This window comes from Canis aureus, chromosome 32, assembly GCF_053574225.1.
Source record: "Canis aureus isolate CA01 chromosome 32, VMU_Caureus_v.1.0, whole genome shotgun sequence".
Classification (NCBI taxonomy): Eukaryota; Metazoa; Chordata; class Mammalia; order Carnivora; family Canidae; genus Canis; species Canis aureus.
Genome location: NC_135642.1, coordinates 22,531,245 through 22,546,239, shown reverse-complemented (window position 1 = coordinate 22,546,239; position 14,995 = coordinate 22,531,245). Strand labels below are relative to the sequence as shown.

The 14,995-nt window shown below is 45.1% G+C and overlaps 1 long non-coding RNA gene across 1 annotated transcript in view; it reads right to left on the bottom strand.

Moving 5' to 3' along the window:
* The window catches only part of LOC144303231 (uncharacterized), a 58,538-nt gene extending 48,096 nt beyond the window's left edge, over positions 1–10,442 (bottom strand). Inside the window, exons 1-2 of the long non-coding RNA XR_013370264.1 lie at positions 10,060–10,442; positions 9,308–9,449 (exon numbers count right to left, since the gene is read on the bottom strand). This is a non-coding gene — a long non-coding RNA (uncharacterized LOC144303231). The remainder of the gene's footprint in view (positions 1–9,307; positions 9,450–10,059) is intronic.
* Between the last annotated feature and the right edge of the window lie 4,553 nt (positions 10,443–14,995).

The following is a 14,995-nucleotide window of genomic DNA, read 5'->3' as shown; positions in this document are numbered from 1 at the left end:
ATAAATTAAGGCTAGACATAGGCAAAGAGGGCTTCTTGATGGTCTTATCCCTCACCCATATTTGTCCCAGGAGGTACCTCTATTGATGTAAAATTACAAGTAGAGGCTTTAGCCAAGCATAAAGTAGAGGGGCCACTTTTAACCAAACCCAACATGAAGCCACCCACAAATTTGAAAAGTGGCCCTCTAAAACCTAATGGCCACTGCTAATCCTGACTGCAAATCAAAGAGGAAATTATTATGCTAATACTGAGACTCAGTGTTGTGTTTATAAATATCCCAGACAACTCTGCCAATGTATCCAAAGCTTCAGCGGACTTGCATACATACCATACCTAAATGGTGATTTTTTTTTTTTTTTTACAATGGACATAATAGTATACTGAACTACAACACCAGCCTTGCTAGATGTGTGGCTTACTGCTGATAGCGAGCACTTCAGGCCTCCCTTAATGGTTTTTCTCCATTACACAGTACAGATAAGCATTATTTGTATCCATACATGGCTGCTCTGATGCATCACCTAATACCAGCACATACAGGGATATTTCCATTACTAAAATAAAATGTTTCTTGCTGGCCTATGGAAAAAGTAAGAGGCCTTTCTCTTATCTTCAGGCTATCAAAATTTTAACTGAATATTCCAGCCCACAGATGGGCTCACAGCAATGATGGACAAGATTCATGTTCCATTGGTATGACCACCTGACATCTCTTTTTTTTTTTCTATCAAGTTTAGAAAATGTAATATGGCACATGAAAGCCCTTGATAAATGCGCAATTTAGGCCTTAAGTGCCTCTCAAAATAGCATTATACTATTAAACACTGAAATGACTCAAATACATAAAGCTGTTCTACCAAATAGAATGACATTAGATGTTTTCATAGCAGCACCAGGAGGAACAGCTGCCGTTATTAGAGCAGAATGCTGTGTCTACATTCCAGATCCTAACCAAACTATAACAGTCACTTACTGATGTAAATAACAAATCGGTGCTCTTAAAGACCCGACATTGTCACTTAATGATTGGTTACAGACCTGGTTAGGAGGTGGACTAGGAAATAGAATGAGGGGGGAGGGGCAAGATGGCGCAAGAGGAGGGTCCCCAAATCACCTGTCCCCACCAAATTACCTAGAAAACCTTCAAATTATCCTGAAAATCTATGGATTCGGCCTGAGAATTGAAGAGAGACCAGCTGGAACGCTACAGTGAGAAGAGTTCGCACTTCTATCAAGGTAGGAAGACGGGGAAAAAGTAATAAAGGAACAAAAGGCCTCCAAGGGGGAGGGGCCCCGCGAGGAGCCGGGCTGAGGCCGGGGCGAGTGTCCCCAGGACAGGAGAGCCCCGTCCCGGAGGAGCAGGAGCTGCACCGACCTTCCCGGGGGAAAGGGGCTCGCGGGGAGGTGGAGCAGGACCCAGGAGGGCGGGGATGCCCTCGGGCTCCCGGGGACACTAACAGACACCTGCGCCCCGGGAGATGTGCCGAGCTCCCTAAGGGCTGCAGCGCGCACAGGGGACCCGGAGCAGCTCGGGGGGGCTCGGGGGCGGCTCCGCGGAGGGGGCTGCGGGGCGGGAGCAGCTGGAGGGGGTCGGGGGCGGCTCCGCGGAGGGGGCTGCGGGGCAGGAGCAGCTCGGGGGGCTCGGGGGCGGCTCCGCGGAGGGGGCTGCGGGGCGGGAGCAGCTGGGGGGGGTCGGGGGCGGCTCCGCGGAGGGGGCTGCGGGGCGGGAGCAGCTCGGGGGGCTCGGGGGCGGCTCCGCGGAGGGGGCTGCAGGGCGGGAGCAGCTCGGGGGGCTCGGGGGCGGCTCCGCGGAGGGGGCTGCGGGGCGGGAGCAGCTGGGGGGGGTCGGGGGCGGCTCCGCGGAGGGGGCTGCGGGGCAGGAGCAGCTCGGGGGGCTCGGGGGCGGCTCCGCGGAGGGAGCTGCAGGGCGGGAGCAGCTCGGGGGAGCTCGGGGGCGGCTCCGCGGACGGGGCTGCGGGGCCGGAGCGCGAATCCAACAGCGCAGGCCCCGGAGCACAGGGCGCCGGACACAGCCCAGGATCCAGCCTCCCCCGGGACAGGCAGAGGCCGGGAGGGCCCAGGACAGCAAGGACGCTCCTGCCCCGAGCTGAGCAGATCAGAGGCCCCGCCCCGGAGCCTCCAGGCCCTGCAGACGGAGAGCTCTGGAGCTACTGCGGGGGCTGACTCCAGGCTCCAGAGCTGGCCCCGCCACTGCGGTTGTTCCTCCTGCGGCCTCACGGGGTAAACAACCCCCCTGAGCCCTGCACCAGGCAGGGGCAGAGCAGCTCCCGCAAGTGCTAACACCTGAAAAACAGCACAACAGGCCCCTCCCCCAGAAGATCAGCTAGACGGACAAGTTCCAGGAGAAGCCAAGGGACTTAAAGTACACAGAATCAGAAGATACTGCCCCGTGGTTCTTTTGTTTGTTTTTTGTTTTGTTTTGTTTTGTTTTGCTTTGCTTTTTGATTTGTTTCCTTCCCCCACCCTTTTTTTTTCCTTTCTTTTTCTTTCTTTTTCTTTTTCTTTTTTTTTTCTTTTCTCTTTCTCTTTTCTGTCCTTCTTTCTCTCCTCTCTTTTTCTCCTTTTCCCAATACAACTCGCTTTTGGCCACTCTGTACTGAGCAAAATGACTAGAAAGAAAACCTCACCTCAAAAGAAAGAATCAGAAACAGTCCTCTCTCCCACAGAGTTACAAAATCTGGATTACAATTCAATGTCAGAAAGCCAATTCAGAAGCACTATTATACAGCTACTGGTGGCTCTAGAAAAAAGCATAAAGGACTCAAGAGACTTCATGACTGCAGAATTCAGAGCTAATCAGGCAGAAATTAAAAATCAATTGAATGAGATGCAATCCAAACTAGAAGTCCTAACGACGAGGGTTAACGAGGTGGAAGAACGAGTGAGTGACGTAGAAGACAAGTTGATGGCAAAGTGGGAAACTGAGGAAAAAAGAGACAAACAATTAAAAGACCATGAAGATAGATTAAGGGAAATAAACGACAGCCTGAGGAAGAAAAACCTACATTTAATTGGGGTTCCCAAGGGTGCCGAAAGGGACAGAGGGCCAGAATGTGTATTTGAACAAATCATAGCTGAAAACTTTCCTAATCTGGGCAGGGAAACAGACATTCAGATCCAGGAAATAGATTCCCCCCCTAAAATCAATAAAAACCGTTCAACACCTCGACATTTAATAGTGAAGCTTGCAAAATCCAAAGATAAGGAGAAGATCCTTAAAGCAGCAAGAGACAAGAAATCCCTGACTTTTATGGGGAGGAGTATTAGGGTAACAGCAGACCTCTCCACAGAGACCTGGCAGGCCAGAAAGTGCTGGCAGGATATATTCAGGGTCCTAAATGAGAAGAACATGCAACCAAGAATACTTTATCCAGCAAGGCTCTCATTCAAAATGGAAGGAGAGATAAAGAGCTTCCAAGACAGGCAGCAACTGAAAGAATATGTGGCCTCCAAACCAGCTCTGCAAGAAATTTTAAGGGGGACTCTTAAAATTCCCCTTTAAGGAGAAGTTCAGTGGAACAATCCACAAAAACAAGGACTGAATAGATATCATGATGACACTAAGCTCATATCTCTCAATAGTAACTCTGAACGTGAACGGGCTTAATGACCCCATCAAAAGGCGCAGGGTTTCAGACTGGATAAAAAAGCAGGACCCATCTGTTTGCTGTCTACAAGAGACTTATTTTAGACAGGAGGACACCTACAGCCTGAAAATAAAAGGTTGGAGAACGATTTACCATTCTAATGGTCCTCAAGAGAAAGCAGGGGTAGCCATCCTTATATCAGATAAACTAAAATTTACCCCGAAGACTGTAGTGAGAGATGAAGAGGGACACTATCTCATACTTAAAGGATATATCCAACAAAAGGACTTAACAATCCTCAATATATATGCCCCGAATGTGGGAGCTGCCAAATATATAAATCAATTATTAACCAAAGTGAAGAAATACTTAGATAATAATACACTTATACTTGGTGACTTCAATCTAGCTCTTTCTATACTGGATAGGTTTTCTAAGTACAACATATCCAAAGAAACGAGAGCTTTAAATGATACACTGGACCAGATGGATTTCACAGATATCTACAGAACTTTACATCCAAACTCAACTGAATACACATTCTTCTCAAGTGCACATGGAACTTTCTCCAGAATAGACCACATACTGGGTCACAAATTGGGTCTGAACCGATACCAAAAGATTGGGATCATCCCCTGCATATTCTCAGACCATAATGCCTTGAAATTAGAACGAAATCACAACAAGAAGTTTGGAAGGACCTCAAACACGTGGAGGTTAAGGACCATCCTGCTAAAAGATGAAAGGGTCAACCAGGAAATTAAGGAAGAATTAAAAAGATTCATGAAAACTAATGAGAATGAAGATACAACCGTTCAAAATCTTTGGGATGCAGCAAAAGAAGTCCTAAGGGGGAAAAACATCGCAATACAAGCATCCATTCAAAAACTGGAAAGAACTCAAATACAAAAGCTAACCTTACACATAAAGGAGCTAGAGAAAAAACAGCAAATAGATCCTACACCCAGGATAAGAAGAGAGTTAATAAAGATTCGAGCAGAACTCAACAAAATCGAGACCAGAAGAACTGTGGAACAGATCAACAAAACCAGGAGTTGGTTCTTTGAAAGAATTAATAAGATACATAAACCATTAGCCAGCCTTATTAAAAAGAAGAGAGAGAAGACTCAAATTAATAAAATCATGAATGAGAAAGGAGAGATCACTACCAACACCAAGGAAATACAAACGATTGTAAAAACATATTATGAACAGCTATACGCCAATAAATTAGGCAATCTAGAAGAAATGGACGCATTCCTGGAAAGCCACAAACTACCAAAACTGGAACAGGAAGAAATAGAAAACCTGAACAGGCCAATAACCAGGGAGGAAATTGAAGCAGTCATCAAAAACCTCCCAAGACACAAGAGTCCAGGGCCAGATGGCTTCCCAGGGGAATTCTATCAAACATTTAAAGAAGAAACCATACCTATTCTCCTAAAGCTGTTTGTAAAGATAGAAAGAGATGGAGCACTTCCAAATTCATTCTATGAGGCCAGCATCACCTTAATTCCAAAACCAGATAAAGACCCCACCAAAAAGGAGAATTACAGACCAATATCCCTGATGAACATGGATGCAAAAATTCTCAACAAGATACTGGCCAATAGGATCCAACAATACATTAAGAAAGTTATTCACCATGACCAAGTAGGATTTGTCCCCGGGACACAAGGCTGGTTCAACACCCGTAAAACAATCAATGTGATTCATCATATCAGCAAGAGAAAAACCAAGAACCATATGATCCTCTCATTAGATGCAGAGAAAGCATTTGACAAAATACAGCATCATTTCTGATCAAAACTCTTCAGAGTGTAGGGATAGAGGGAACATTCCTCAACATCTTAAAAACCATCTACGAAAAGCCCACAGCAAATGTCATTCTCAATGGAGAAGCACTGGGAGCCTTTCCCCTAAGATCAGGAACAAGACAGGGATGTCCACTCTCACCACTGCTATTCAACATAGTACTGGAAGTCCTAGCCTCAGCAATCAGGCAACAAAAAGACATTAAAGGCATTCAAATTGGCAAAGAAGTCGTCAAACTCTCCCTCTTCGCCAATGACATGATACTCTACATAGAAAACCCGAAAGTCTCCACCCCAAGATTGCTAGAACTCATACAGCAATTTGGTAGCGTGGCAGGATACAAAATCAATGCCCAGAAATCAGTGGCATTTCTATACACTAACAATGAGACTGAAGAAAGAGAAATTAAGGAGTCAATCCCATTTACAATTGCACCCAAAAGCATAAGATACCTAGGAATAAACCTAACCAAAGAGGTAAGGGATCTATACCCTAAAAACTATAGAACACTTCTGAAAGAAATTGAGGAAGACACAAAGAGATGGAAAAATATTCCATGCTCATGGATTGGCAGAATTAATATTGTGAAAATGTCAATGTTACCCAGGGCAATATACACGTTTAATGCAATCCCTATCAAAATACCATGGACTTTCTTCAGAGAGTTAGAACAAATTATTTTAAGATTTGTGTGGAATCAGAAAAGACCCCGAATAGCCAGGGGAATTTTAAAAAAGAAAACCATAGCTGGGGGCATCACAATGCCAGATTTCAGGTTGTACTACAAAGCTGTGGTCATCAAGACAGTGTGGTACTGGCACAAAAACAGACACATAGATCAGTGGAACAGAATAGAGACCCCAGAAGTGGACCCTGAACTTTATGGTCAACTAATATTCGATAAAGGAGGAAAGACTATCCATTGGAAGAAAGACAGTCTCTTCAATAAATGGTGCTGGGAAAATTGGACATCCACATGCAGAAGAATGAAACTAGACCACTCTCTTTCACCATACACAAAGATAAACTCAAAATGGATGAAAGATCTAAATGTGAGACAAGAGTCCATCAAAATCCTAGAGGAGAACACAGGCAACACCCTTTTTGAACTCAGCCACAGTAACTTCTTTCAAGATACATCTACGAAGGCAAAAGAAACAAAAGCAAAAATGAACTATTGGGACTTCATCAAGATAAGAAGCTTTTGCACAGCAAAGGATACAGTCAACAAAACTCAAAGACAACCTACAGAATGGGAGAAGATATTTGCAAATGACATATCAGATAAAGGGCTAGTTTCCAAGATCTATAAAGAACTTATTAAACTCAACACCAAAGAAACAAACAATCCAATCATGAAATGGGCAAAAGACATGAACAGAAATCTCACAGAGGAAGACATAGACATGGCCAACATGCACATGAGAAAATGCTCTGCATCACTTGCCATCAGGGAAATACAAATCAAAACCACAATGAGATACTACCTCACACCAGTGAGAATGGAGCAAATTAACAAGACAGGAAACCACAAATGTTGGAGAGGATGCGGAGAAAAGGGAACCCTCTTACACTGTTGGTGGGAATGTGAACTGATGCAGCCACTCTGGAAAACTGTGTGAGGTTCCTCAAAGAGTTAAAAATAGATCTGCCCTATGACCCAGCAATTGCACTGTTGGGGATTTACCCCAAAGATACAGATGCAATGAAACGCCGAGACACCTGCACCCCGATGTTTCTAGCAGCAATGTCCACAATAGCCAAACTGTGGAAGGAGCCTCGGTGTCCATCGAAAGATGAGTGGATAAAGAAGATGTGGTCTATGTATACAATGGAATATTCCTCAGCCATTAGAAACGACAAATACCCACCATTTGCTTCAACGTGGATGGACCTGGAGGGTATTATGCTGAGTGAAATAAGTCAGTCAGAGAAGGACAAACATTGTATGTTCTCATTCATTTGGGGAATATAAATAATAGTGAAAGAGAATATAAGGGAAGGGAGAAGAAATGTGTGGGAAATATCAGAAAGGGAGACAGAACGTAAAGACTGCTAACTCTGGGAAACGAACTAGGGGTGGTAGAAGGGGAGGAGGGCGGGTGGTGGGAGTGAATGGGTGACGGGCACTGGGGATTATTCTGTATGTTGGTAAATTGAACACCAATAAAAAACAAATTAAAAAAAAAAGGAGGTGGACTATGGTCCACACTAAAGGGTCTTCACATTTCTCAGTTTCATTATAATAACCCCAATGTGTTCTCTTTTTCACTTTGTTCTCTCCTTTTGTCCAGATACTTGCAAGCAGTTCCTGACTCCTTCACCCAGCCAAAGGATGATCCTTAGTACTCAAAACAAATCCATCCCGATGTCCCCTCTGGACTCTACAGCAATGGCCCTCCTTAATAGTTACTTGTAGGGACAATTTTGGTCCATAGGTAGGGACATCTCTATAACCCCTGTTAGCTTAAAGAAGTTACAGAAGACAAGCCCTTCATCCTTCAACAACCTTAAAAATTTGAGGACCAAACATTGGTCAGAGGGGAAATTATGATGGATAGAAGTGAAAAAAAATGTTCATCTTTAACCCAGAGAACCAAGCATGGAGCCCAGTTCAGGATTCAAACTCACAACCCTGAGAAAGAGTAGGATGCTCAATCAACTGAGCTACCCAAGCACCCCAACGGGCTGCTATATTCTTAAAGGGCCTCACAACTGCCTGTACAGCTCTGATAGCTAATATCAAGCTGAATGATAAGCACTAGAGAAATCCTGGTAGTTTTATAAGCAGAAATTCAAAGAAAGACACTTAGAATCTAGTACTCGTGCACTAAGCATATAAGCACCAGCTTCATACAGCAAAAGTGCAGCTCTTTTGGCCAATGTCCCCATGTTGCAATCAAAAGCACTTTTTGAACTAAAAACATCTCAAGAATCCTTGACCATTCACTCACAACTTCACATCACTCACATGGACTTTCCTCTGCTTGCATTTCCTGGATCTCTGTTCTCATCAAGATACTCGGCCTATTGGACTAGAACCCCGCCCTCATGATCTCATTTAACATTAGTGACTTGAAGTACTTTCCAAATGCAGTCATACTGGGAGTTAGGATGTCTCTGTATAAATGTGGGGGTGACATAATTCAGTACTTAACTGTTAATCCCTCCTTCCCTTTGAAGTGCAACCCAAGCAAGGCTCTTCTCTCAAGGCCCTCCACGTTACAGAGAGAAAGCTCTTCTTTAAAAAGCCAGTGTCAAGCTTCTCAGCTTTAAGTACAGCAATGGGGATCCCAGTTTCCACAAGCAGTTCAGATTGCTTACTTGACAAAGATCTGTGCCATTGGCATCTGGCTCAAATCTCTGGCCTTAAACCACGTTATGTAGAAACCACCCCATCCCACACTTGGTCTCTTTCTGACCCTTCCCTTCTGTATTGCTTTAAAAAACTTTTGAATTGGGACACCTGGGTGGCTCAGTGGTTGAGCATCTGCCTTCAGCCCAGGGTGTGATCCTGGAGTCCCAGGATCGAGTCCCACATCGGGCTCGCTGCATGGAGCCTGCTTCTCCTTCTGCCTGTGTCTCTGCCTCTCTCTGTATGTGTGTTTCTCATGAATAAATAAAATCCTTAAAAAAAAAAGTTTGAATTATAGTTGACATACAGTATTATTGCAGGCATGTGACATAGCTATTCAACATTTATATACATCACCAAATAATGCTCACCAGGTAAGAGTAGTTACCATTGGCCACCAAAGTTAATACAAAATTGACTATATTCTGTATACTGTAATTTTCACCCCATGACTTATTTGTAAGTCCAAGTTAGTAACTCTTAATCCCCTCTACATACTCCACTCACCCCACCCCCCAACTCCTTACCTTCTGGTAACCACAAGATTTTTCTTTGTAATAGGCGTTTCTTTTTTTATCTTGTTTGTTCTTTTAGATTCCACATATAGGTGGAATACTATGGTATGTGTCTTTTTCAGACTTATTTCACCTCACATGATATTGCCTCAGTCTAAGTTGTTACAAATGACAAGATCTCAATCATTTTTACAGATGAGTAATATTGTATATATAACCATTTCTTTATCCATTTGTCTATCTACTCAACACTTATGCTGTTTCCATATAGTAGGTGCTTGTGGGGGCCCAAGAAACTCTGGCTTAAGTAATTGCTAGGGCCTAGGAGCCTGTACCCTAAACCATTGTCAGGGACCCAAGAGATTGTATAGTAGGCAATGAGGGAAGTGGGCAGGGGACAATACCTTGTTAGACAATTGTGGGCCTAGGAAGCTGCATCATAAGCAATTACCAGGCACAAGAAAAAAAAATTTGGTGATTTTATCTAATTGATGTGAGGGTGAGGAAACTGTAGCTGTAGGTGATTTTGTATAGCCACAAGACACTAGCTTAGGGAAATGTTGGGGGTCAGTGCAACTCTACCTTGGGTGATTATGGAGCACAAGAAAATCTGGCTGTTTATGGAGAGCCAGGAAATGCTCTGGTAAGTATTTAGAACAAAGATCTTGAATTCTGGGGGTTATGGAGGCACAAAAAAACAACTGGGGGATTTTAAGGAACCAGTAACACTATCTTATGTGATGGTGGGGCCCCAGTAACTCTACCTTATATGATCAGGGGTACCCAAGAAACAGGACCTTATGTAAATAGGGCGGCCCCAAACACTCTGCCTGATGAGTTTGTACACTCCCATGAAACTACCCTAGGTGACTAAAGGTGCTGAGGACCATCCAGCTTGGTTCAATGTGGAAGCCAGGAAACAATAGCGGGGAGATTCCATGGGACCTAAACAGTTCTCCCTCAGTTGTGCTGGGATTCCAGGAGACATTACGGTAGGAATTCTAAGCCCACAAAATTCTATATGAGTGATTATGGGGGCCAAGAAAGTCTGTGTGAGTGGGGGTACCCAGGAGACTGCACATTAGGTGATTTTACAGCCAGCATTGATTGTGGGGGCCCAGAGACTAGAGCTTTAGGTGATTTTGTGGAGTGAAGACACCCCTTTAGAAGAATGTTGGGAGCTTATAAAATTCTACCTTAGGTGATTGAGGAGAGCCAGGACATACTCCACCCCTGCTTAGTTGATTGTTGAGACAAGAAAGTCACCTTAGGCAATTGGCCCGGGGAGGGGGGGCATGCAGGTGCAGGAAACTGTAACTTAGAATATTGTAGGGGTCCCAGAAAACTTGACCTGAGGTAGTGTTGGGTACCCAGGAAACTCGACCTTAGTTCTCTGAGGTACACAGGGTCAACCCTTAGTGATTGAGACTGCCAAAAAACATCTGTCTTCAGAAATATTGAGGACCCTGGAAACTATACCTTAGGTATTTGGGGGAGCCAGGAACGTGTCCCTTATACAATTAGGGGAACCCAGGAAACTCAATTAGAAAACTATAGAGGCCAGGAAAATGCATCTTAGTCAATTGTATGTGGAAGCCAGGAATATATCTCCTGGTGATTTGGGGGCCTGAAATGTTCTACCTTGGGTGATCTGGGGGACTAGGAAACATACCCTTAGTTGATTAAGCCCTGGACTGTCCTCGGCTCCCATAATTGCCTCAGGTAGAATTTCTTGAGCCCTCCATAATCAACTAAGAAAAAGTATCCTGGGCCCCCTAGATTACCCAGGGCAGAATTTCCTGGGACCCCAAATCACAAATATATCGTGGCCCATACACACAATGAACTAAGGTATAGTTTTCACAATACCCCAATTTCCTAAGGTAGAATTCCTGGCAATGTACAAACCCCTAGGAGATAGTTTTCTGGTCTCCCCAAATCATCTTAGGTACAATTCCTGCCATCACCTAGAATTTCCAGGGCCCTTGATATTTTAAATGTAGAATTTTTTTTAAGATTTTATTTATGCATGAGAGAAACACACACACACGGGGGGGGGGGGAGAGGGAGGGAGGGAGGGAGAGAGAGAGAGAGAGAGAGAGAGAGAGAGAGAGAGGCAGAGGGAGAAGCAGGCTCCATGTAGGGAGCCCAACGTGGGACTTGATCCCGGGTCTCCAGGATCAGGCCCTGGGCCGAAGGCAGCGCCAAACCGCTGAGCCACCAGGACTGCCCCCAAATGTAGAATTTTTAATGGGCTGTGAGATCACTAAAGCTTAGTACCCTGTCTCATTCAAAGACATAAGGCAGGTTTACCGAGCCCACACTGTTATAGGTACACGATCCTGGCCCCACACAGCCCTCTCAAATGTAAGATCCTGCCCCTCGCATGAGTGGATTCAACTAGGGAAGATTATTCTGGCTCCCACAATCACCTCAAGTACAGCTTCCCGTGCCCCACATTCAAAAAAGCTAGTTTCCTGGGCTTCCACATTCACCTACAGAAGATTCCTGGGACCACATAATCACAGAAAGGTCTCTATTAATGGTCCCCATCATCATCTAAGGTAGAGTTTCTTGATTCCAAAAGAACTCAGTTTCCTGGGCATCCAGAATCACCTAAAGTAAGTTACCTAGTACCACGCATCAACCTATGGAGTGTCCTTGGCCTTCCACCATCACCACAGCTAGACTTTATGGGGCCCCTTGCAATCGCCGAAGCTATATTTTCCTGGGACCCCCCCCCCATTCACTGAAGCCAGAGTTTACTTGACCCCCTAAATCACATAAAGTTGCAATCATCCACCCCCCCCCCACCGCCAAAATCATCTAAGCTCTAATTTCCTGGGCCCCTAGAACACCTAATGTAGAGACGCATGAGCACACACAACTACCTAGATAAAGAATACTGAGTCCCCACCATCACCTAAACTACAGTTTCTGGTATCCCCCCAACTATCACCAAAGTCACAGTGACCTTGGCATCCACAATCACCCATGAAAAAGTACCCTGACCTTTCATCATCAAAGGGTAGAATTCATGGACCAACCCCCCCATCCTCCCAGCACTTACCTAATGTACAGTTTAATGGGCAGCACAATCAACTAAGGAGTGTTTCCTGGACACTCACAATCACAAAATGTAGAGATACTTGCCCCCCCCCCCCCCACCCAACCTCCCACCTAAAATCTAGTTTCAGGGAACTCTACCACCATCACCTAAGGCGGATGGTTTTAGGTGCCCACAATCATCAAATTGTGTTTCCTTGATGGCTGATATCAACCAACAGAGTGCCTGGGGCTCCCAAAATCCCCTGAGAGTGTTCAGACTCCCCAAATCACCTAAAGATAAGAATCCTGCCCCTGCCATCACAAAAGTTTCGTGGGTCCTGAAGATCACCTAGAAGAGTGTTTTCTGGACCCCAGTGTCACCTAAGGAATAGATTCCTGGCCCCCCATTATCAATTAAGGGAGAGTTTCCTGGTTCTCTAGATGACTCAAGAATTTCCTGATACCCCCAAATCATTAGGGGATACATTCCTGACCCCCACACACCATCAACTAAGGTATGGTGGCCTGACCACCACAATCCCCTAGGTAGAAATCTTGGCCCCCACTATCCCCTGAGAGTTCCCTGGGCTCCCCAAATTGCCTAAGGCACACATTCTTGGGTCCCCTAAAACCTAAGGTTGAAATTCCAGGACCTTCAATATTTCCAAAGGTAGAATCGGGAGAGGGCTTGGCAGGGTGTGGAGTTGCAAAAATCACTAAGGTTTATTCCCTGTCTTCCTCAAAGACCTTGGGTCAAGTTTTCTGGCCCCCACAACCATCTAAGCTCTAGTTTTCTGCCCCTTTATCCCCCCCCCACCCACCGCTCATGAAATATCCTAAGCTGCAGTTGCCTGGACCCCCTATAATTGGCCTAAGGTGAATGTTTTGGGCTCCAACAATTAACTAAGCTTGAGTATGTCCTGGCTCTCCACAAAAATCACCTAAAGCTACAATCTCCTGGGCCCCCACAATCAATCTAACAGCACCGGCTTGGATCCAATCACCTAACATTCAGTCTCCTCAGCCCCTCAGTTACCTAAACTAGAGGGACCTGGGCCACCACATCATCTAAAACACACCTCACTGAGCCCCCAACATCACTTCTAGACAGTTTCTAGACCTACAATTCCTAGGTTAATATTTCTTGGGGCCCCATAACACCTAAGGGAAAATTGCCTAGGTCTCTCACAGTCACTAAGGTATGGTTTCCTGGCCCCCAAAACAGTTTTCTTGGCACCTTCAATCACCTAAGGTGGATGTTCCGAGGACTCTACAAACACATCAGGTACAGTGTTTGGGGCCACCTTATTCCCATAAGGTGCGTTATCTTGGCCATCCACAGTCATATAAGGTAGAATTTCTGGGGCCCTACAATCACCAAGGCCCCCACCGTTACCTAGGGTACATGATATTGGCTCTACACAGTCATCTTGGGTATACTATCCTAGCACTCTCATTCAAACTAAGGAAGATTATTCTAGATCTCACAGTCACCTAAGATATAGCTTCTTGTTCTCCCATAGTCACAAAAGCTAGAATTTCCTGGGCTGTGACATTCACCTATGGAAGATTCCTGGGACCCCCACATTCACATAAAGTCTCCATTAATGGCACATAATCACCTAAAGTAGATTTTCCTGGCTTCAAAATAACTCAGAGTTTCCTGGGCATCTAGAATTGCTGAAAGTAAGTTACCAGGTACCCCACATCAACTTTGGTAGTGTTCCTCACCCTCCACCATCACCTCAGCCTCAATTTCCTGGATGCCCACAATCACTCCAGCAAGTCTTTCCTGGGGCTCCCATAATCACTGTAGCTACATTTTCTGGACCACCTACAATAACCAAAACTAGTGTTTATGGGCCTTCTCAATCACCTCAGTGTGGGATCATCGGTCTCCAAAAATCATCTAAGCTCAAGTTCCTAGGCTCCTTCATCACCTAAAGTAGAGATTCATGAGCACACAACCACCTAAGTAGAGTGTCCTGGTATTCACAGTCACCAAAGTCATAGTGACCTTGGCACCCACAATTACCTATGAAAAAATAACCTGGTCCCTCATCACCAAAGCATAGAGTTCAACGCACCCATTTTCCCCACAATTACCTAAGGTACAGTTTCATGGTACATATTAGCTAAGTAGAGTTTTCTTGGCATGCACAATCACACGTTAGCATAGTTTCCTCATCCCTACAATCACCTAAGGTAGAGATACCCGTCATCCACCCAACCTCCCTCTACCCCCAGTAATCACCTATAATCCAGCTACCTGAGACCTGTTGGAGACTCCTGGGTGCCCACAATCACTTAGGATTGTGTTCCACTTATGACAAATAACCTAGAGTTTTTTGGTCCTCCAATTCCCTAGGATAGTGTTCTTTGGCTCCCCCACCCCACTACCAGTCCCCTCAAGGTAAGAATCCTGACACTCGGGATGTCTGGATGGCCCAGCGGTTTGAGTGTCTGTCTTAGGCTCAGGACGTAATCCTGGAATCTCAGGATCGAGTCCCACATTGGGCTCCCTGCAAGGAGCCTACTTCTCCCTCGGCCTGTGTCTCTGCCACTTTCTCTGTGTCTCTCATGAATAAATAAATAAAATATTAAAAAAAAAGATCCTGGCCCTCTTCATATGGCTATAACTTTTTGGGCCCT